Source organism: Neofelis nebulosa, chromosome 18 (assembly GCF_028018385.1).
Source record: "Neofelis nebulosa isolate mNeoNeb1 chromosome 18, mNeoNeb1.pri, whole genome shotgun sequence".
Classification (NCBI taxonomy): domain Eukaryota; kingdom Metazoa; phylum Chordata; class Mammalia; order Carnivora; family Felidae; genus Neofelis; species Neofelis nebulosa.
In genome coordinates this window covers 37,378,315-37,400,514 of record NC_080799.1, presented here as the reverse complement: position 1 = coordinate 37,400,514, position 22,200 = coordinate 37,378,315, and the positions used below count along the sequence as shown (strand labels likewise).

The 22,200-nt window shown below is 47.8% G+C and overlaps 1 long non-coding RNA gene across 1 annotated transcript in view; it reads left to right on the top strand.

The window, feature by feature from the left end:
* Positions 1 to 11,876, top strand: part of LOC131500779 (uncharacterized) — a 187,466-nt gene extending 175,590 nt beyond the window's left edge. The window contains exons 3-4 of the long non-coding RNA XR_009256455.1: positions 8,258 to 8,338; positions 10,681 to 11,876. This is a non-coding gene — a long non-coding RNA (uncharacterized LOC131500779). The remainder of the gene's footprint in view (positions 1 to 8,257; positions 8,339 to 10,680) is intronic.
* Positions 11,877 to 22,200: the final 10,324 nt, after the last annotated feature.

Here is a 22,200-nt window from a genome sequence, read left to right as displayed (position 1 = left end):
CGTTGGCTTGAGTTGGGTACTATTGCACAAAGTTAAAGAGACCTAGCCTTTATGAATTCCATGCTTATATTTTTCTAAGAAAGGTGTATTTCTTTTTTTTTTTTTTTTTTTTTTTTTTTTTTTTTTTTAAGATTTTACTTTATTTTGAAAGGGAGAGGGAGAGAATCTCAACCAGGCTCCATGCTCAACGTGGAGCCTGATGCAGGGCTCAATCTCACGACCCTGAGATCATGACCTGAGCTGAAATCAAGAGTCAGACGCTTAACCAACTGAACCACCCAGCTGGCCTGGAAGGTGTAATTCCGAGAAAGGTTATTCCTTTTCTTTGAGCCAGTCCAAATCCCACTCTTACTGTAGCCCCCTCCTCTGGGGAGTGTTCCCTGGTTAACCCTGTTCACACTCATCTTCCAGTTGCCTGTAATTACCTCCATCTGTCTACAGATCCACCTACTTCATTGTGTTTTGGCATCTGCTGTTTCATAACTGTGCATTTTGTAGGCATCCTGGGAGCTGAAAATTTGTCTTTTTCATTTCCTTTGAATACCACAATACCGACCACGCTGCCAGGCAGAAATTAATTTCCTGAATGGGAATACAACTTCGGGGCAATCGCTGGGAAAGTGGCTAGGGAAGACTTCAGCCTTTGTTGACAACCCCTCATAAGTCCCCTCTTCCTTTCCGAACACCTATTCTGAAAGTGGTCCCTGGTCGGTGCTTGCTCACACAGGTTGATTCAGCAAGCACAGGTGGGTACTGGTGTGGTGCAGGGGAGACGGATTTGAAGAGTGAGTCAGATATCTCCATTTCCTGTCTTTGTGATCATTTAGCCTCACTGAGGTTCAGGTGTTTTTTAAAATCTAAAAAAGAGCTGGCAATAACCCTCTCTTTACTTTTTTTTTTTTTTTTTTTTTTGGAGAATTAAATGAAATCATGTATGTATTGCCAAATAGCATGGTGCATAAGAATTCAGGTTCTGGAGTCAGAATATCTGGGTTGAAGTCTTTTCCCTACCACTTGCAAGCTGTGAGATATTAGCTAAGCAGCATAACCTCTGTGTGGCAGACCGAGGCAGTGATGGCCCTAGGCTTCTCTCTCTCTCCATACAGTTCGGGAATCCCTTCTGCTGGGTCTCTGGGATAAGCCGTGGAACTTGCTTTGGCTAATGGGTCCACAGCAAATGTGACGCAAGCAGAGACTTAGGAAGCGCTTGTCCCCCTTTGCTGCTCTGGGACACTGATACCGCGTGAGGGAGCTCAGAGCAGATGGCTGGATGGTGCGATAGGGTTGGGTGCCTTGTCTGCTGGCCAACAGCCTTCCAGCTCCACTCACATCAAAAATGAGTGACGGGTGCCTGTGTGGCTCAGGGGGTCAAGCGTGTGACTCCTGCTTTAGGCTCAGGTCTTGGTCTCATGGTTCATGAGTTTGAGCCCTGCACCGCAGAGTCTTCTTGGGACCCTCTCTCTCCCTCTCTCTGCCCTGCCTCCGAGCATGCTTACACATGCGCTCTCTCTCTCTCTCTCTCTCTCAAAATAAATAAATAAACATTAAAAACATGAGCCTGATCTAGATCATCCAGCCATCAGCCAAGCAAAGATGCAGGAGAAGAGTCCAGCTAAGATCAGCTGAGCTGGCTTAGATCAGAATCATGAGGTAAATAAATGCTTGAGTTTTAAGCCATCATGGTTTGCGGATGTTTCTGAGCAGCAAAAGATAACTGATGTGCTCTCCATGCCCCATTTTTCCTCATATCAATAAACAATAATAGTACTTGCCATATCAAGTTGCATGAGCATTGAATGAGTTAGTATGTGCACCACACTTAACATGTCCAGACCGCACGGTGCATAAAATGTGTTATTTATCATTGCGTGAAAGTACACACCGCTCGAGATGCCAAGCATCTACTCAGTGCGTGTTCCTTCCCTTTCCTCTTAAAATGTGTTCATGGCTGAACTAAAGTTCAAGTTAAACCTCAGGCTGATTTTCTTCAACTCTTTTTAGTCAGAGAGGAAACCATGGGTTTTCCCCCAGTGCTGTTTAAGCCAACTTGGTCTGAAAGTGTCCGTCATCTTCTACAAGACCCTCAGATTGAGCTCTTGCAGAGACTCTGGTATGATAAGTGCCCACCCAGCTCTTTCTTCGCCCTGCTTGAGTGATTTGTGTGCAACCACCTTGGGCATCTGGGCAGCAGGCCTCTGAGAGGAGTGGACGGGATGTGTCAATTCTCCATTCTGTTCCTCTGCTAAGTCATGCTGGGAGAGCACTCACAATGAGCAAGAAGGATTTTTTTTTTTTTTTTTTTTGTAACAAAAGGTAAGGCAAGATACCTATCTTAAAATCAAAGGGAGTTGACAGGCAGGAAGCAGAATTTTCTTTGTCTGGACATGTCCTGGTATAGGCAGAGGGAAAGAATGACCGCTGGAAGGTCCTGACGGAGGCACAGCTAACAGGCACGGACGGATTTACAGCACCTTCTGTTTATTTGGTGGCTGTAAAATCCTTCTGCTCCTGAGATTTAGAGTCGTTGTTTTCAATTTGCCAAGAGGTTCTTTTCTCCAATGAGGGATGAAGTCTGCCTGGAAAAAAGGACTATTCATAAACCAGAGCGGCGTCAATAAGGGAATGGAGTCTGTCTCACTGACCTATGAAAGACAGCCTCCGGTCATACTCAGCTGGACGACTGTTAAGTGTTGTCTTCCAAGTCTGCCAAACCTAGACTTGAGGGCTGGCTCTGCCCTTCACTAGTTTAATGACCTTGGGTTAGTTATTTGATGACTCTAAGCCGTGGTCTCCACATTTGCAGAGGTTGAAAAGGCAGTAGCTGTAATTGAGATGTTGCGCAGATTAAGTAAGATAATAAATTATGCGTGGTTAGCTCAGCTCCTGGGAAACAGTCAGTGCTCAATAATGACACCTAATAATACTGTTGTATCAAATAATTATTGCATTGGGTACCAGCACTGACACTGAGGGATATAAAAAAAATAAGTTATAACCTTTGTCCAAGAGCAGAGATTTAGCAAACTTTTTCAGTAATGGCTAGAGAGCAAATATTTTAGGCTTTGTGGGCCAGATGATTTCTGTTACAAATGCTCAACTCTGCCATAGACAGCAGACACACAGGCATGGCTGTGTCCCAGTAAAACGTTATTTACAAAGATAAATCGTGGGGGGCACCTGGGTGGCTCAGTCGGTTAAGCGTTTGACTTTGGCTCTGGTGATTATCTCATGGTTCGTGACTTCGTGCCCCGCATCGGGCTCTGCATGGCCAGCACAGAGCCTGCTTCAGATCCTATCTCCCTCTCTCTCGGCCCCTCCCCAACTCTTAAGTGCAAATGTGCGTGCTCTCGCTCAAAAAATAAACATTTAAAAAAATTCTTAAAAAAAAATACATGGTGGGCTGGATTTAGTCCACAGACTGTAGTTTGCCCACCCCTGTCCTAGAGAACAGCACAGTTAGGAGTGTCTTTGACTACATGTAACAGGAAACCCCACCAACGTGAAGGCTTGAGATGGACAGCTACCGATGTTGGCTCAATGATCCAGAGGTATCCACCAGAAGTTTTATGATTCTCTGTGTATTTCCTCCGTGCTTGTTAGCCACATCACATCCACATTCAAGACAGGACGGAGAGAAGGGCAAGAAGAGCCCCTTTTATTAGGAGAGCAAAGACTTTCCCAAGATTTCCTTGCTGATTTCTGTGATGTCAGACTGGCTGGCCCATGTTGCAGTGCAGGCTGAGGAGGTAAATTTTTGTCACCTCTGTCATTTATAGTAAAGGTGGGCAGTGGGGAGAGGGAGGTGACAGTGGTGTTAGGTAAGCCAATGAAAGTGTCTTGTTACACCACTGGGTAATGTCACTCATCCAGAAAGAGACACACACAGAATTACAATACAGCGTGCTTAATAATTTCTCTCTCTCTCTCTCTGTCTCTCTGTCTCTCTCACACACACACATACACACACACACACAAATGAAAGATATAATGGGAACTGAAAGGGGAGAACCTGATTCCTTGTTAGTTTAGAATATCATAATTAGGTATTCATTAAGAAGGCTGTTTGAACAAGGAAATGCTGCAGGTTTCTAAATGGAGACTAAAACATTTGATAAGCAAAATGAATTGTAGCAAGACTGAGCATTATCGTGTTAGATCAATGACGTATGGTTCAGAATACCCACTCCCTCCCACCTCCATGGGAAAAATATGCTGGACCCATCAACGTTGAGTCTGGCTGCGCAGCTTGCCTGGAATCATGAAGCGTAATGCACATTTGACCGTAAGCTTGGTCATCCGACTCAGCCAATGAGGTGGTAGCAGGTGGATGTCATGAAATAAGCAGAGGGGCTTGAAATGAGTTTTAGGGGTCAGGCTTGCCCTCTTGCACCTTTGCCATCACCATGAGACAAGCTTCCCCTTGGTAGCTCTTGGCCCTTTAACTGGGGCTCAGAATGAATGTGTCTGGAGTAGACGTAAGTCAAGCCCATCTGAACCTAGGCTTGAAGCAGAGATGCTCAGCTGAGCTTAATAAACTCTCACCCTACCTACAGATACTTGAGGGAGAGTGAGTAATTGTGGTCTTAAAGCACCGAGTTTTTGGGGTGTTTGTTACACAGCACCACCTGATACACCCGTGGAAAAGTACATGAATTCCAAACCCACTAATTCAGAAGCTGTGTTAGTGTGGACTGCTTATCCATTCACCATATGTTTTGGTTGGCACATGACATTCTAGACCCTCTGCTAAATTCTAGACAGATCTAGTAGTGTCTGCTAGATACGAAGACAGATGAGACGTGGTACGTTTTAACAGTGTGGTGTGTTTGAAGACACAAGACGAAATGGAGATCTCTGAGAAAGGGGGGGGATCATTACTTCTGTGGAGAAGAGGAAAAGGAACCAGCCAGTAGGGAAAGCTTCCTGGAGGAAAGGGGCATCTGAATTGCCGTTTAAATTTTTTAGAATACTTTTTATTGATTTTTGAGAGACAGCGCTAGAGCACAAGCAGGGGTGGGGCAGAGAGAAGAGAATGGGAGACATAGAATCTGAAGCAGGCTCCAGGCTCTGAGCTGTCAGCACAGAGCCTGACGCGGGGCTTGAACCCACAAACTGCAAGATCATGACCTGAGCTGAAGTCGGAGGCTTAACCGACTGAGCCACCCAGGCGCCCCTGAATTTCCATTTAAAAGCCAAGTAGAAGATCGCAAGGTGGATGAGATGTGGGGAGACAGGGGGAGGGGGACTTTCCAAGCAGAGGGATCAGCGTTATGCATAGTCCAGGGGCAACAAGGAGCACCCCAAATGTGGGGGAGCCATTAGCGATTTGGTATTTCCAGATGGTCAGGGGTGAGGGACCAGGATCAAGAATCTCTTGATTCTTCCAAGGAGTTTTTGCTCACCTGTAAGGATAATGGAGAGAATGTACATAATTTAACTTATTCAAATTCGTAATAATTACAGTAGCTACAGCAACATTTACGCAGTGCTTCCTAAGATGCTGTATACTGGGCTGTGCACATGTATTTCTCCCAACAACTCTAAGTGGGTAGGTGTCATTATTATTCCCATTTAAAAGGTGAGAAACTGAGGCTTTGGAGAGGTCACGTGGCTTGTCTGAAGTCACAGGGTGACTGCAGGAGTGGGTGTTTGACCAAAGCTGCTCAACCCAGATTCTTCCTCCGTAACCACTGCTGTTAGTGCTTTTCTGTGAACCAAAGCTGGGAGGTGGCCAGGTCCCTCAGGGAATTATTGCCAAGCACACCGGAACTCGTGTTCCTCACATCTACAGTTTCAGCACGCTGTATTGACTCTTGTTACATGAAAGTCACTGTGCTAGTCGATGGGTTCAAGTCTGAATAAGACTTGACCCCCACCCTCAAGAACTTTGAGTGACGGGAAAACAAGGCAGAGCACCAACAATTCTTGTCTGTGCACGAAGGTCACTTCCTTGAGGCTGTGGCTTCTGAACATGGCTCTGGGTCAAAGCTCCTCGAGCAGGGAAGGGTTTTGGGGGTTTTGTTTGGTTATTTATTTACTTATTTAAAGTTTATGTATTTACTTTTGAGAGAGAGAGAGAGAGACAGACAGAGAGAGAGAGAGAGAGAGAGAGAATAGGGGAGGGGCAGAGAGGAATCCCAAGCAGGCTCCACACTGTCAGCACAGAGCCCGGCATGGGACTTGATCTCATGACCCTGAGATCATGACCTGAGCTGAAATTAAGACTCAGATGCTGGACTGCCTGGGTGGCTCCATCGGTAAGTGTCCAACTTGGGCTCAGGTCATGATCTCGCAGTTTGTGAGTTCGAGTCGGGCTCAGTGCTGACAGCTCAGAGCCTGGAGCCTGCTTCAGATTCTGTGTCTCCCTCTCTCTCTGCCCCTCCCCCACTCACACTCTGTCTCTCTCTCAAAAATAAATAAAAACATTTCAAATTTTTTTTTTAAAAATAACAAGAGTCAGACGCTTCACCAAGCGAACCACTTAGGTTTTGTTTAACATAGTGCTTTCGGTGTCACCCCAGGTCAACTGGACCAGAATCTCTGGGATGCAGGTCTTGGAAACTCTCTCTCTCCTTCTCTCTCTCTCCCTCTTACTCTGTCTTTCCTCTTCTCAGATGATTCTGTAGTCTCTGTGGAGGTGAGGTTCCACGTGGCACAGGTAACCCTGTTGGTTTTCCTCTGCCTCCCCCAACGTGGCGTGCGTTGGGCCAGAGTCCCCTCCAGCCAATGGTCAGGGATAGCCAGGCGGCTGCTTCCTCCCAGGTGAGTGGTGGCTAGAAGCTGATTATAATTCCAAAGGCACATCTGTACCTCCTGAATTCTAACAACTGCCAACCTTCGCCCTCTCTCCCTGGACCAATTCTTTGAAAGTGCCCACTTGCCTCAAGCCATGTCAAACCCACAGCATAATATCCAGCATGGCATTCCTCCCGGACTCCCTTGTGGCTCCTCCTGCCGTATCTGGTCAACAGCGTTCACCAGAGAAGGGATGATGGCAGAAGCCTCATCTAGGGTGCAGTCAGCAAGCAGAGCTGTATCTAAATTGCGGTCTGCCAAATCTTGTTGGACAAGGGAGGGACCAGCTCCTTCTGGATACAGATGGGGTACACTCACTCTGCTGTGCTGGTGGACCGTCCTGGAGAGTGGGACACGAGATTACCCAGGCACACGCTTTTCTGTTCCCGACTGTTGTAGATTTGAAAGCATATTCTTTTTTAATACTAAAATATTTCTGGGACGAATAGCTTAGCAACCAATCGGTATTTTCTAACATGGTCCTAAATGACGCAAGCCAATGCATGAAAATACCGACTCCGCGTTTTCTTAAAAACAATCTTAGATCACTGTCATTTCAGAAAAACTCTTGTCCAAAAAGTTGAAATGGAGGAGATTTTCCTATCATTGTACCAGTTTAGCGAATGCAGGAACCGCAGTGGGCTGAATGGTGCCCCCCTCCCCCAAATCTGTCCAGGTCTAATGACTCGAACCTGTGGATTTGACCTTATTGGGGAAAAGAGGTTTTGTCAGTATAACTGAGTTAGGCTTATCTTGGAGTATCTGGTGGTCCCTAAATCCAATGACTAGTGTCCTCATAAGTGTGAGGCAGAGGGAGGAGGGACACTGACAGTCACCAGAAACTGGAAAGGCAAAGGACGGATCTTTCCCCCCAGTGCCTGGAAGCGTGACCCTGTCCAAGCGTGCTTTTGGATGTCTGACCTCTAGAACTGCCAGAGAATGAATTTTCTGTTGTTTCAAGTCCCCCAGTTTGTGGCAATTTATTACAGGAGCCATGGGAAACCGATACAGAAACTGAACGTATCCTAGGTACAGACCAGAAAGGGCTGAAACAGTATGTGGGAAACCTTGGGAGGGGCTTGGGGATCCGACGGAGGTCCCCAGTAATGGTAGATGAAAACCAGACTGAGAGGGCATTGGGAGTCCTCAGTGGAGGGACAGACGCCCATGTTGGGCACAGACCAAAGGCTGTGATAGACTTCTCCCGCACAGCCACCAGCCTCAGATCTCTTGCTGCCTACTCAGCTAGGATCAAGTGAGGCAGCCGGGTTGCCTAGATATTTACATCCACAGTTAGGCCTGATTTCTGCCGATTTGGTGAAAAAAAAATCTCTGAAAGAACACACACACCTGTATTCAAGTCGTGTGTTCACGGGAGGATGGTTTTAGCTCGGGTTCCAGTGTGTGAGCCTGTGTTCAGTAAAGTGTCACGAAATTCTGCTGAATGTCTCTTCTTTTCCAGTCCCTGCGCTGAGCCCTGGAGCTACGGAGATGATTAAGACGTGGTTGGGCAGCGATGGAGGGGACCACTCAGTGCAATACGGTACGTTTGAAGCGTATCTGTGCATATACGGTATGCAGTAACTGCGTCTGTGGTTCTGTGTGTGTGTGCCTGTGCACACGTGTACCTGTTGGTGCGTGGCACGCACTTGCCCGTGTGTGGACGTATGCACGCTTGGTGTGCAGCTCCACGTGCTTTTGCTTTTGTTCCCACGAGGGTGCCTGTATCCACGTGCCATCGCACGGGCATTTTCCAAGATGAATGTGTGATCTGACTTGGGGAAAGTTTTTGTGGTTTCTCACAAAGACTAATTGCTTTCCTCTTTGTTCCCATTGTCCAAGTTGGTCCCAACCAAGGGCTGAGCACACTGACACCAGCCCACCTTTAGTTAATAGTTCATGCATAGAATGTCACATGCCCTTCTTCCCCTCCCCCCTTCCCTCCCCATGCCCCCCCATCCTCTCCCTCCTCCCTTTGCCTCCCTCTCCCTCCCCCTCCTGTCCCCTCTCCACCCCCCTCCCCCCCACCCTTCCTCCCCTCCTCCCCCCTCCCTCTCCTTTCCCTTCCCTCTCCCTCCCCCTCTCCCTCTCCCCTCCCCCCTCCCTCTCCTTTCCCTTCCCTCTCCCTTCCCCTCTCCCTCTCCCCTCCCCTTTCCCTCCTTCTTCCCTCCTCCCTCCCTTTCTCTCGCCCTCCCCTCCCTCCCTTTCCTCCCCTCCCTCCCTCCCTAACTTCCTTCAGCTAATCCCCAATTACGAAAGGATGGATATCCTGCTGTTGAATCCAGGGAAGTTTGGTCCTTTGAGGACCCAACGCTGAGCCTATAAATTACATAGTGGGTTGGCTGTGTGTGGAGCAGGATTTTAAAGCACCAAGGCCAGCCAAGGGCATCCAACTGAGGACCCTAAGCTCACTTGTGGGTCTTTGTAAATGGCAAAGCCACTAAAAGAACTTGCTGTTTGACATTTGGAAGTCAAGAAAACATAGTGGATGAGAGAGAAAGCAATGAGGAGCAGATCCTTGCCGGGAAACATCACCAGAGAGAAGTGTGCTCTAGTCTTGGCTCAGCTTTGCGTTGCTGTGTGACCCTGAGCCGGCCGTGTCCCTCTCTGCGCTTTAGAGGGGCTGGGCTAACTGATCCAGCTAAGCATTAGAAATACCAGAAGGTACCGGTTAAAAAGAAGACTGCCTGGGCCCCACTCCACAGTGCTTGCTGAATCAGAATCTCTAGGGATGAGGTCCAAGAACCTGTATTTTTAATATGCTCTGCACATGATTCCTTTGCCCTCTGGAGTTCGGAAACAAATGGACAAGTCAGCCTCTCAAGTCCTTTTCAGATACTCAGACTATTATTCCGGGAGAGAAAACACTGGCAGTGCGCAGATGGGATTTTCGCAAGGAAAAGAAATGAAAACCTTCTATCTTACAAGAAATAGAGAAAAAAAAACAAACAAACCGTTGGTGGAAGGATCACATCAGGCCAGCGGGAGAGAGCCTAGGGTGGGTGTCCGACCCAGAATGTTAAAGCCACGCTGGCTGGGTTCCAGGACCAACGACACTGTGCCAGCCTCTCCTCAGCGATCTGTCTCCCCAGCCCCCAGATGAGGGGAGCATTGTGCTCCTTGAAGCGTTTTGCAGCTATAAATGAGAAGCTCTGTAGTTGAATAAACAGCGGTATTGTCCCGATTGGTGAACGCAGTCAAGTGTCATCTTCCAACTGTGGGTTGGCAGACTGGGTCACACAGGTGAGTCGGTCCACCTGCATCATTAAACAGTGGTAATAATAACAATGGCTTCAGATTTATTGAACGTTTATCATACCACATGCTCTGCCTAGCTTTATACAGGAATCAGCCCACTTACCCCTTCCAACAATCCTTTGAGATAGGTGCTATTGTTACCACATTTCAAAGGTATGAAAACTGAGGCCCACAGAGGCTAAGTAACTTGCCCAAGGAAACACAGCGTAGGGCCTCTGTCAGCCTCTAAAAGCCTATGTGCAAATCAAAAGCACCCCCTTTTGAACTGGAACAAAATCCCCTTTTGGGGCCTTATAACTAATATAAATAGCTCAGATTAGCACCTTTATGTGAAGAAGCAGCATCCCCTAAATCCATATGGAGCCAACCACAAGCCAGCCTGCGTAGTTTAGCAAATGCAGGGCAATCTGGAGTCAGCCCTCAGTCACCTCTTCATCTGTATGCACATGCACAGTGCACAACATGAACAACTGCACTGACTAGATCTAATACCACTACTACCTGGTGAAGCTGGGGCTTGACCCTAAGTTGTCTGACTCAGAGCCTGTGCCTTCTACCATAACAAATTTCAGTTCTTGGCAACATGTAAAAATAATATTCACTTTTCTTTTCTCTTTTTTACAACAGGGAGACAGATGAGAGCTTTTCAGTGCACATCAGGTGGTCATGCATCGAAGAGAGAAGAGATCAGATGGGGGTACTCACTGCTTAGTCACTACGTGGATAATCACTCAGCAGTATGCTGGCACTCAGAGAATTCTGGTCATTGTAGTTTAAACATTTTTTTTCTCAAATCAGATATTTTTAAGGCGTACCCACCTGGCCTGTTGATTTAAAGTAGGATATAAGAGAAATTCTGAGGCTGAACTATGCATCACTGAGAGGCATGACAATTCTGCAAAGGAGGCTCAAGATGGTCCTTCCCCACGTCCATCTGATCAGAATTCTGCTTTGGCACATCCCGCATTTCAAAATGAATGTTAGAAAGAGAAGCTTTTATTAAGAACTCTCAAACTCAGTGGTAAAGAAACAAACAGTCCCATTAAGAAATGGGCAGAAGACAGTAAGAGCCATTTCGCTAGAGAAGAGAGCCAGATGGCAGATATACCCATGAAAAGATGCTCACCGTCATTAACTAGGAGGGAAATGCAAATTAAAACCATAATGAGATTTCACTACAACGTCATCAGCATGGCCAAAATAAAAAACAGTGACAACACCAAATGCTGGCAGGGATGCAGAGAAAGTGGATGGTTCCCACATTGCTGGTGGGAATGTCACACGGTGCAGCCACTCTGGAAAACAGTTTGGCAGTTTCTTAGAAACTAAATATACACGTACCATATAATCCTGCAACTGCCCTGTGGGCAGTTATTTCAGAGAAATGAAAAACATACAACAACCTGCACGAGAATGTTCACAGAAGCTTTATTTACGGGCGCCTGGGCAGTTCAGTCGGTTAGGTGTCCAGCTTTGGTGCAGGTTATGATCTCACCATTTGTGAGTTTGAGCCCTGCATTGGGCTCCGTATCTGGGCTGACAGAGCTCTCTTTCTGTCTCTCAAAAAAGTTTTATTTCGATGAGTCCCAAACTGGAAAGAACCCAGTGTCCTTCAGTGAGTGAATTACTAAGCAGAGTTTGGTACCTCCGTACCACAGAATAGTATTCAGCAATAAAAAGGAGGAACCTGTTGATACAAATAACACACTGAATAGATTTCAAGGGAATTATCCTGAGTTTAAAAAGTCAGTCTCAAAAGACTATATATGGTATGGTTACATTTATATAAGATTCTTGAAATAACAAAATCATAGAGGACAGACCAGGGGGTGGGGATCGTGTGGGGAGGGGTGGGTGTGGCTAGGAAGAAGGGGCCAGGGAGCCTCGCGATGGAACAGCCCCGTGTTTCCGTTCCAGTGGCCGTCAGACGGATCCACACATGTGAGAAACGTATAGAAACACACGCGCATGCACACACACGAGTGCATATAAAACTCACGAAATCTGAATAAGCTCCAGGGGTTCTGTCAATGTGCAGTTCTTTGTTGTGCTAGATGTTCGTACTGGGAAAAAAAGGACAAAGGATGAACATCACTGAACTTCCCCCCCCTCCTCCCCATTTCCTATGAATCTATAATTCAAGATACGTAGTTAAAAAATATAATTGGGAAATATTTGCACAGTATTAGGCTACAGGAGCTGTACAGTTCAGTACGTAATTTTTTTTAACATTTACTTATTAGTGAGCGAGAGACAGAGCATGAGGGGGGGAGGGGCAGAGAGAGAGAGACACACACACAGAATCGGAAGCAGCTCCAGGCTCCAAGCTGTCAGCACAGAGACTGACGCGGGGCTTGAACTCACAGACTGAGAGATCGTGACCTGAGCCGAAGTCGGACGTTTAACCGACTGAGCCACCCAGGCGCCCCTCTATAGTACAATATATAAACCATGCTGGCGATAAGAATATATAGTACAGTGAGAATTAAAATCAAGAAAAGATACTTTGGCCACAACTGTATTCAATTCAGGTTTTCATACACTAAAAACAAATATGATCCATAATCAGATGTGGGAAGGGCAGTCTCAATTTGTCACGAATGTCTCATTCTTTAGCAATAAGACCTGTGGTAGAGAAATCCTCACACATATGCATGAAGAAGCGTGTGTGAGGAGGCTGATAGCTACATTATTTATAATAGAACACAGGACAACCTAAATGTCAATCACCTCTTGTGGAGATCCACTTCAAGGAATAGTACGCAGCACTTAATAAGAACAAAGAAGATTTTTATGTGCCAGCATGGACAGGTACCAAGGATGTCCTTGGGGGAAACAGAGGCATGACATTTTTATTTTATTATTCACTTTTTAAAAAATGTTTCTTAAATTTTATTTTTGAGAGAGAAAGAGACAGAGTATGAGCGGGGGAGGGGCAGAGAGAGAGGGAAACGATCCAAAGTAGGCTCCAGGCTCTGAGCTGTCAGCACAGAGCTTGACATGGGGCTTGAACCCACGAAACATGAGATCATGACCTGAGCTGAAGCTGGACACCTGACCGACGGAGCCTGAGGCATGATATTTTTGAGTAAACAAAAATAATTTGCAGAATGATAAATTCTGTATGTAATATATATACTAATTATATACAACTTCGTTATATATTATGTATGTTATATATGATTATAATTATATATGTATAAATATATAATACATACATGTGTAATTGTATTTTATGAGAAGAGGAGGAAACACGCACGACCGTGTACACGTTTGTGTAAAGGAAGAGAAAGATTGTCCAGAAAGATGTACCTCAAGCTGATAGTAAATGTTCAAAAGATTAGGGCAGACATGTGCCAAGTACAAGCCATGCACTTTATAAACATCACGTCTTTCGCTTGCAACAACCCCAGGAAGCAAGCACTGCTCCTGTGGAACCCCATTTTCCAATATGGCGGCATGGAGGTGGGAAGTAGCTTACTCAAAGCCACACATCTGAGCTGGGACTAGTCCCTGAGCCACTGCACATATCTGTCCACCATGCTGATCTTGGACTCTCTCGGTGGTCAGTCCAGGGTGTGCGGGAAATTGACTTCCTGCCGGAGACCACAGCCTCCGGCAAAGTGGAGCTAGCTGGGGCGACAGAGGTTGAGTGGGGGTCCAGGTCCCCACCCCTCTGAGGCCTTGTTTCCAGGATGCACCTAGGCCAAAGCTGCAGTGTGACAGGCTACTGTCTGCTCAGTGAAAGCAAATGACACAGCACAGAGTTGCCATTGTCAAACAGCCATGCTGTGGCTAGGACACTGCCGCTAATCCCTGTCTGTGGAAGTCTGGAAAGAGTTGGCCGCAGAAGGGAAGCCCCACGCATCTCGTCTCTAAAGCGTGGCCCTCCTGCCGGAAGTAACGTGGCTCAGGGTGGGGACAGGAGGTGCTGGCGGAGGGCTAAAAGGAGGGCTTTCCATTCAGTGCTGCAGTGGAGGTGGCCTCCGTGCAACCTGGGAATTTGATGAGAACGGGCGGGTGGGGGAGGGGACAGAACGAACGAACGCTGTCTGGGTGCCCTGTACAGCAGCCCTCACGGCGATTACCCCGCTCATCCCGTTCCGCAGCTGAGGGCCAGAACATCAGGCCAGAAGACTTGCTTTCTACATTTTTAAAAGAACTTTTACTCCTTCTTTAAAAAAAGATTCCCCATTCCTCCTTCCCCTCTGCCCCGGACAGTCACCATGCTACTTACTCTCTGCTTCTGGGAGTCTATGTTAGAAACAGAAATGGAATCACCCAGCATTTGTCTTTCTGTCCTTGGCTTGTGTCCCTCAGCATAATGCCTTCTGGTTTCATCTGGTTGTTACAAACAGCAGGATTTCCTGCTTTTTTCAAGGCTGGATATTCCTTAATTCTCATTCTCTCTCTCTCTCTTTCCTCCCCACTTCTCTCTCTCTCTCTCTCCCTCCCTCATTTCAGCTCCAAGATCACCTCACGTGGAAGCAGCCTTCCCCGACCTCCGCACACCAGGTTATCTTTCTATGGGAAAGGCCCTCTTCCCACCGTGAACTTCACCTTTGTAGCACTTCCTCTCCCCTAAATAGTCACCGGAGAGCTAGTTGTGCAGGGAGCGTTGTGATCTCTTCCTCTCCCTCTGGAGTGGGAGCTCCACAAAGGTAGAGGCCAGATTTGAGCACTGTTCATTACGGAATCTCCACTGGCCCACACAGAGCCCCACACAAAACAGTTGTCCAATTAACACGGATACACGGATCCCGCGTTAAAAATAAGGTCAAGGTTTCATGGTATGATGATGATAATGAACATGATGACATAACCGGTGATTCGGGATCTTGTTTCACTCAGTCACTCAACTTCTGTTTATCTTATTTATTCCCTACAACACTCTAGGCTTTTCCAAGCACTGGAGTACCTCGTTGGTGACAAAACAGACACCATCCTTGACTTTAAAGGCAGAGCTCACCATCTAGGATGGAGGGGCCCGACGGGGGCGGGGGGGAGGGGCGGTTCGGAAGCTGAAACCTTGTAGGAATGTTGCTCAGGGTGGGCACTGTGGGTCCCCGAGTTGGCGCTGGGCACAAGGTCCACTTGTAACCTTTCCACAGTCCCTCAGAGGCTCTCAGGAAAGCCCATGTATATTCCGCCTATCTGTCCTGGTCCTTGATTATTGGGGTATTTCACTGCATTCTCAAAGTCCCCTTCAAGGGAGCCTGTTTGACACCATGGAAGAATACTCAGGTTTTGATCCAACCTCCCTTCTTAGAGCTATATGAGCTGCTGAGAAGACACTCAGATGCTCTGAGCCTTTCTGTCTTCATCAGCAGGAACAGGTTGACATGCGTATCATAGGGTTATTGTGATGATTAATAAGGCAAAGCATATTACGTGCCAGCCTTGTGGCTGAGCCCATGGATACGACCCCACAGAAGAGAGGCTAACTTCTCCTTCCTTTTCTCACTATGTCTTTCCATTGGGAGCTCCTATGCATTTTCAAGCCTCAGGGAGGACCCTGGGCATGGTGTTATCCACAGGGCAGATACGGAAACTCAACTCTAATGAAGCTTCTGGGAGTTCTGATAGCATTCACTCCTTGATCAGCCCCTGCCCGGGTTTTGAGAAACAGACAAACCCATGCATTCATGCGACTATGATTTCAACACCCTCTCCCTCCCTCTGGAAGCTGACTTTTCCTTAAGACAAAGAATCACTTTGCCATTTGAATGTCTAAAACTGGTGTTTATCTCCCTCCTTCCAACCCTCTCTTCCTTGGTTCCTTCCTTTGTTCCTTCCTTCCTTTTCTCTTTCTTGTTACTTTCTTTGAGCTGATTGCCAATATTCTGTCACCATCACCACCACCACCTTCTGCCTTTTCATTAGATACATTTTTCAGGGAGTCCTAGGACATTATATAATAGTCTTTGCAAAAGGCTGGTGCGTTTTTATGTTCTCCCCTTTCATTCCCAAGTGTTTATAAGGAGAGAACAAACTGCAGCCAGGAACAAAAAGGAGAGAATTGGACAATATGCCTTTCCCAGATCCCTGTACAGAACTGGCCACTGGCCATCTCCCCTGGGGGGTCTGGCAGGTACTTCAAATACAAGGCAGCCCCCAGATGGGCCTCCACACACCTGCTCCACCGTATCCTTCCCGTCTGAGGGCAATCGCCCCTTCCCAAGTGTTTGGGTTCATCTTTGATTTCGCTTTCGTTCACACCCCACATAACGGTCCATGAGCTCATCCTGTTGGGCTCTGCTTCCAAAGCACAGTCAGAATCCACGCCTTTTCTCCATTTCCACTGCTCATACCATGTTCCCACCCACCAGCATCCCTCACCTGGATTCCTCAAAAGCCTCCCCAAAGGCTTCCTGGCAGCCTTCTTCCCTCCACAGTCTGTACTCAGCACAACAGCTCGAGCAAACCGTTCAAAACCTAAGTCAGATCACATTTTTCTTATGATATTTCCTTGGCTTAAAACCTTGCAATGTTGCCCTGATTCGCTCAGCGCGAAAACCTAACTTCTTACAACATCTGGCGTCCCATTATCTCTCTGACCCATTTCTGTAGTTGTAATAATAGTAAAACCTAAAGTTTATCATGTGCTTCTTACGTGCCAGGTCCTCAGGTTTTATAGGTATTACTCGATCCCATAATAATTCTGCGATGCAAGGACTGTGGTTAAAACAGTAAAACAGGTAAGGAAACAGAGTCACAGAGTGGATGGGTGGCTTGCTTGCAACCTACTTCTTGGGAATGATGGGCCAGGAGTCACCCTCAGACCCCCCACTATTTTGAGCACTCACTAGGGGGTCTTGCCCGTGGCAATGATCACTGTGGCATCGGGGGGAATATGTTTGAAACTCTAGCTTTGCCACTCACTCATCGTGTGACCTTAGGCACGTCACTTCACCTTTCTGCATCCTTGTCCCATAAAATAGGAGTTAAAAGAGGGTTGGTGTTATCACGATGATAAATGAGGACACTGGGAAAATGCTTGTCATGTGTTAAGGACTCCATCAATACAAGATCTCTTTGGCTCCTCTCTCTTCCTCCCAAGAAATGTGGAATGGTACACTCGTCCAAGAGACAAGATACTAAAAAGAACATCGTTCTGATACCAGCTGCCAGGGTGCACGGAGATTTCTAGACTTCCAGAAACACGCAGCACTCCAGAACTGCAAGTGGCAGCCTCTTTGACAGAAGGACACTTGGGGCTTCCTGTCTGTGCACCGTAATGCACATTTTCTAGGGGGCATATCAATTATGCATTCTTGCCTCCATTAATATTTCAGGTTTCATAAGCATAAATAAAACATACATTAATTAGAAGTTTGCAATCAGACCATCCTTTCCCGATCTTCTCCCGCCACCAGCCTTGTTTCCAAAGCCAAGAAGGTGTATGGTCCGCGGTCATAAATCATCTCGTACCATCCTTTCAGGGCAAGGGCGAGCTCCCCTGCTGGGTCAGAACAATTGGTTCGAAGAAGCTTGCTGTTCAGTCACCAAGCACCGACAGCGACTGAATTCTATTGTTTTTCCCTTTTAGAAGAAATTAAAATTATTCATGAGGTGCCGCTTCGCTGAACACTTGGAGCCTTCTCCCCCACAGCAGGGACAGGTTTCCTGGCCAGAACTTGCTGCCGAAGAATTTAACATTGGTTAAAAGCGAACATCTCCTCCAAGGGGGGACATTAATACACTTAATGTTCTGGGAGTCTTGGCATCTCTCGCTGAGAGATTGCCAAATAAATTACATTAGGTAGGTACTTTTGCTCTTGATGGGATTAACAGGTGGACCAAGGACATCACGCAGATGTATTCACTTGGAGCAGGTGCAAGCTGGTGTGCACTATTCATATCTCCAAAGCATGGAATGACCAGCACCTTCAGTAGGTCCTTGGACATGTGCAAGCCAGCAGGTGCTACCGAACTTGGGTATTGTTCTCACTTGTACCAACGAGGGTCTGGGCACCTATAATGGTTTTCTCCCAATGTGTGAACTGGCAGAGGACAGGAAGGAGGCTGATTCTTGGATTGCTCTCGGAGCTCCCCGAGGTAAGGGTGGCTAACTCCAATGCCCGCAGCCACACAATGGGAGGGAGCAAAACAGGCTGAATGAAGAGTCCAAGAACGAGAGACTAAGGCAGAGCAGCCAGGACACATGGATCGTACACAATGGAGCTCGACTTTGAACGCAGACCTGTCTGGCTCCCAAGTTCTCAAAATCTCTTCTGTGCACGACTTGGATCATGAAATAAAGCAGGACGGGCTTCAGAAATCCACAAATGCCAGGGAGTTCTGTCGTAAATCACTTCCTGTGCCCAGCTCTCAATGGACAGATGAAAGGTCATCCTCTCCATTCTAGAAGAAAAAGAACTTATGTGACTGTGACTGCAGAATTCATCGCATGTTCCTCTGTTTCTGTGTCTTGTTCCTCTGAAGCACTGTGCTCAGGGAATTCCAACAAAGCCCACTCGTCCACCTGCCATGTTCTCTCCCTGATGGCATTCTGTCTTTCTGATACTTGGCTTTCTTCCTTCTCTGTGCACAGACCTCAGCTTCAGTCCCTCTTGCACTGAGTGGATGTTGGATCGAGCCCACAAGTCCCTTGCAAATTTTAGAGCTCTGGATCTGACCACAGAAGCATGAGAGTCCTCTGGGCACCCATCACTGAAGGCAGAATGTTTTGACCATGACCCCTGCGCCCAGCACTGTAGTTGAATGTGACCCGTGTGAATCCTTCATCAGTTCATGAATCACTGCATTTTACCTGCCATACGACCCTCATTTCTGCCATCTGACATGCCACTGCTCAATGACCCATGCCAGTCGGTAAGGATCTGGTTAAAATTATTTACAAAATGGGTGCTTTTGTAAATTGCCAATAGCTGTGAAATTTGGTGCAAGCTTTTAGGGGGAAAATAAAGTTGGAAATTAAATCAAGAATTCCTAAGACTGTTGCATGCCGTTTTCCTTGGCAGTTCTGGGAATCCATCCTAAGGGAATCCTTCTTATATCCTTATGCCATTTATTGAGCACCTTCTCTGTGCCAAGCCACAGTTTACATAAACATCTCATTTATATCCTCAACACTGCCAGGGGGCAGATATAAATATCACAGTCACTGAAAGCCACGGAAACTACCACTCAGGTTGAGTTACTTGCCGGAGTCCTTTGGCTGCTGGGTAAGAAAGGATCCAGTTTTCAGCCCAAAGCACTTTTTCTTTAGACAAAGTGCCCATGCATTTGGCCACACTCCATAGCAATGCTATTTTGGAAGCTCCATTTAATAAGTTAAAATGAGTTTTATGGGCAGCTGAGTAATTATCTGACTTGAACTCAATTAAAAATTGAGTCCATTCTGCCTGAGTTTGAGGGATTCTTCTGATTGATGCTGGACAAATGGATTTCTCCTTTTAACCAGAACTCCGAGGTGCAGATGGCCAGGCTGGCTTCTGTACAGAGTGTCCACAAAGAGGTTCGCGTGACAGACCCACGCGCCCACTGGTCCACGTGAGTACGTGGTGTGCACGTGCACCAAGCAGGGAAAAGATTCCTGACTCCTGCAACCAGGCATCTGATCTGCATTCTCAGCAGCCAAGTGGTTTCAGTGAAACATATTTCTTTTCAAAAGGTCAGTGAGGCTCGAAGTGCATGGGCTCCGGAATCCCCAAAGCTTGTCAACATGCCTGGCCGCTTGGCAGCTGTGTGAACTTGGGCAGGTCACTTCCATCTCAGCAACATTTGTTTCCATAGGTGACTGACGGAACGGGTGGTCGGGGACTTCAGTCGCAGGCAGCAGGAGCCAAGCGCAGGAGTCACAGGGAAGGACCAGAGAAGACCAGAGGCAGGCGCAAAGCTGTGCAGGGGCATCAGCTGCCCCAGATGCCCAGAATTGGTGGTCATCACCCCTAGCAGCACTCGACAGCCTGCACGGGCCCCAGCGCCGGCCCTGGACATCTGGGCACGGCGTTAGCCCGGTGCCCTTTATATGCCTGAGAAACGGTTTTCAAAACGATTTCAAAACGTCCCCCGTGTTTTTGGTGCCCGTTGCTCCGATTCCACCGTAGAGAAGATACAGCCGATTTGCAGAGCCCGGCAGTCACTGAGACCTGAGAGAGCGGTCATTTGGCATTTTCACCGTCTAAAGTAGGGGCGGGCTCTGCTTCAAAAGGCGGGGAAGATGTGGGTGGCAGAAGGAGCTGGATAGCCGGCAAGAGAAGGGCAAACGCCTACTCCACGTGGGAATAATCACACCCGTCCGGTTGCTTCCATCATTCACTCACTCATTGCATGAGCGTTTATTGGTCGCCTATTATGCACTAAGCACGGGGAAGCCGCCAAAACGGGCTTACTGGGAAGGCTTACATCGCTGCTCAGAACAGCAGCGTCGCTGTTTTCAGGCACGAGTTTTGTGCCAGGCGCAGCACTGGGCACTTGGCTCATCTCCCTCTGCAAGTTCATGAGCCATTACTGCCCAAAGATCACGGCATGGCGCCACCGTGCAACGATTCGCAATAGCAGGTGGTCAGTAAAAGTGAATTCTCTTTCTCCCTGGCTGGACAGGTTCGACGTGTGATCCCGGGAGATGAAGTTTTCTTGCTTTTCTTTTAGACACCAGTGAGCTCACGGATCAAAACATGGAAACCTGGTGATTGTGTCTGAGTGCGTGATGTCAGCCGCTCCAGCTCAATCACTGGTGACAGCTGCCAAGCAGGTGACAAAGGGAATGAAGGGCACCAGCAGCGTTGACCCGCAGCTTGGAAAGGCTTGCCACTTGCAGACCCAGATCACCTGTCGCCAGACCCCCTCCCTGTGCTGAGTTAAGCTGATACAATGACAGGCATGTTTCCATTCGGGAAGTGATAGAGCAGGCTTTCGGGCTGTCACATCCAGCATCCCGGCTTGTTGCTGTCTCGGGACCTGGGCTCTGGACATGCTTCTTCCTAAATTTATAACCATCCTGAGACTTGGTCACTTACTTCTACGATCGTCACAAAAGTGATACCCAATCCTGTGGCTGATCAAAGTGAAATGCGGGAAGGCCAGCAAAGCGCCTGGCTTACGAGGGTGGTGCTAATCGGCAGCCGCTGCTGCTGCTGTTGTTACTATCATTGTTATGCCTGTCCCCAGCTCTGCCGCGTATGGCATGGGTTTAGCCAAGCCGCTTGCCCCATCGGTGCCTCGGTTTCCTCACATTACGCCTAGATGCGTCTCCGGGTCCACCTCATAGAAACACTCCAAGGACGAGTAGGGAAAGAAGACCAGTCAACACTGAGAAAATTACCTCCTGGGGACAAAGTGATTCCTGTGTGTGACAAGATACGAAGGGAAAGCCTGCCTGGTATTCGAGAGCCAGCCTCAGGCAACGTGGGTCACAAGTTTTCGGAACACCCCTTGCTCATCTGTAAAACAGGGCTGTCTGCCTGCCTCTCAGGTTACCATGAAGCCAAGTTAAGGGAAAGCATGAGAAAGCTCCAGAAATCCCAAGTCTGTGGACTTTCTAAGACTGCCGTTTCCTAGAGCAGAAATGAACCCCTCTGTCACTGTGCAGGCAGCCCAGCACTGGGCTCTCTGATCTTCTGAGTCCAGCCGCGGGCTGCTGAACCCCATCCCCGACGCCGCCTCTGCTCGGCCGTCTCCCTGAACCCCGGGACCATCTGTCCCGAACATACTGTGTGTGTCTTACCTTTGCACATGTTTTTCCTTCCCTAGAAAGCCTTTGCTGGGCGCACCCGGCTCGTGTCTTCCCCTCAGCCCAGCACCTAGCTTTCTGTGCCCACCCGTTCCGCTAATTTCTGGACTGCTGGTATCTGTCCACCACTTGAGGGCAAGGTCCTTGCCCATCCGCCCCGGTAAGGAGCCAGACAGACACGAGTCAGCATCTCAGATGGGCTGAGCTCCGACCCTGGGTTCAGACCTCACCTTGTTCCCTTATCACCTGGGTGACATCAGGCAGGTTAGTCAAGCAACCTGAACCTCACCTCAAGGGAGTCTGATTGGCCCAGGCTCAGGGCTCCTTCCATTTGTTGAGCATTTGAAAAGCCCGGGGATCTTTCGGAATACCCAGATTCTGGTTCAGGAGGTCAGGGGTGGGGCCCGAGAGTCTGCATTTCTCACAAGCTCTGTCTGGTCACGCTGATG